A 2,500-nucleotide genomic window follows, 5' to 3' on the forward strand; every position below is an offset into this window, starting at 1 on the left:
TAGGGGTATTCTTTAGACTTATTTCAGAAGCAAGTCTTCTAAGAGCTATTCAAGTTTTACAAGGACATCTTCGCTTTTATGATTTTAAATTGGATTTCCTTTTATTCTTTATTCATAGTGAACGACATCGGCGTCAATGACCTTCGATGTCAAGATGCCAGAAAACTCAAAATCAATCAATCAATCTTTCTGATATACACTAGCTTACTGGTGTTTATGCGTTTTAAAAATATCAAGAAAACTACATTTGATGGAAATGAGATAAAATTATTATTATTATTATTATTATTATTATTATTATCATTAAAAGCTAGGTTATAACCCTTGCTGGAAAAGAAAGATTCTAAAATCCTAAGAGTTCCAACAGGGAAAACTAGCCCAGTGAGGAGAGGAGAAGAAAGAAAATAAATAAACTAAAAGAAAAGAAAAACCAATCAACATAAGATATTTTAAGAACAGTACAACATTGAATTGTATCCTTCACATATAAACTAAAATATATGAGGAAGAGAGATAAGACAGAACAGAATGCCCGAGTGTACCCCCAAGCAAGATAACTCTAATACAAGACAGTGAAAAGTCGTGGTAAGAGGCTATTGCCCTACCCAAGGCCATAGAATAGTGGTTTGATTTTGGTGTGTCCTCCTAGTTGAACTGCTTACCATAGCTAAATAATATTTTTTACCCTTACAAAGAGGAATATAGCGTCTGAACAATTATATTTAGTTAACCCCTTGAGAGAAGAAAGATTATTTTGTAATCTCAGTTTTGGCGTGTGTATGACGACAGAGGAGAATTTGGTTAGAATAGGCCAGGCTATTTGGTGTATATGGAGACAAGACAAAACGAGCCGTAACCAGAGAGAGGGGGATCCAATATAATAATGTCTGGCATCTCAATTGTTGGCTAGTGCCTTCTCCAACCTACTACCTATTTGATAACATGAAGACAGAAAATAGAAATGCGTAATAAGGAGCAGTAGAGGCACCGCCCCGCTAGCTTTGATATTTCATTAATATTCAGGTTAAGGTAATATCAGTTTACGTGTCGGGAGGCGACCTTTGATCGGTGGGACTCTCTGGCCACATATAAGGATATCTAATATCCCACATGCTCTTGTTGCGCTCCCAAAGCCTTGGGTAGATTAACTTCCATTTTCCTTCGTCCGTGCTACACATTGTGTAGAGCCCTCGTGATATGTTGTCAAAGGAGAGAGAGAGAGAGAGAGAGAGAGAGAGAGAGAGAGAGAGAGAGAGAGAGAGAGAGAGAGAGAGAGTGGGTGGTGTGGTAATTATTGGAATAGCATAGATAATGTTGTGTGAATTAATTCAAAATTTTAATGAAAAGGTCTTATATATATGTATATGTGTGTATATATATATATATATATATATATATATATATATATATATATATATATATATATATATATATTTATATATATATATATATATATATATATATATATATATATATATATATATATATAAATATATATATATATATATATATATATATATATATATATATATATATATATATATACATATACATATACATGTAAATATATGCATATATATATATACACACACACACACACACATATATATATATATATATATATATATATATATATATATATATATATATATATATATATATATATTATATATATATATATATATACATATATGTATATATGGTAGTCTACATGAGGAAATTGAAAGATGTCTATATGTGGAAACGCTCTACAGTTTTGTCCGCCAATGGACCTTTTTTTGGAGAGTTTATTATGCAAAGCATAACTTATTTTGAGAAGTAAGTTAAAAATATCATGTTTACTACCACACAACAAATATAGCCGTTTCTATTCCACTGTAGGACAAAGGCCTCAGACATGTTTTCATTCATGTCTGGGTTTTGCCTAGTTTTCATCACCATGCTGGCCAGTATAGATCAGTAATGGTGGGAGACTTTTGTCTGATCTCTTAAAGCAAGCCAATCTAGCATAGGTGGACCTGACTAGTTAAGCTTAGCTGATCATGACGGTACATAAACACTTTCACCACGTTAAGGTATTCCCACTCAGAAAGGGAAATGGTCAGTGTGTGATTGAGGCAAACGAGGTTAGCAATGTCCTGGCTGATCGTTTCTTGAATGTATCAAGTAATGGTGAAGCAGTTCCTTATCATCAGTATAGGAGCATTGAAGAAGAGGAAATCTTAAATTTTACAACAGGAAGGGAAGAGACATACAATTCTCCTTTTACTGAAAGAGAATCTGAATCCGCACCTTTAACAATACAGCCCCTGGACCTATTACCACACTGAAATGGTAATAAAACATGAAGAGATGTCGAAGAGAATAATGAAATTGACAACATGGAGGTCATTGACCGGTCAAAGAAAGGATTTTAGATAACATCAATTTTATTAAACGGGCGAACAAAAATGCATCAAATCCTGAACACGAAATATTGTTATTACATATACTGAATGAG

The sequence above is a fragment of the Palaemon carinicauda genome, chromosome 6, assembly GCF_036898095.1.
Source record: "Palaemon carinicauda isolate YSFRI2023 chromosome 6, ASM3689809v2, whole genome shotgun sequence".
NCBI classification, from domain to species: Eukaryota; Metazoa; Arthropoda; class Malacostraca; order Decapoda; family Palaemonidae; genus Palaemon; species Palaemon carinicauda.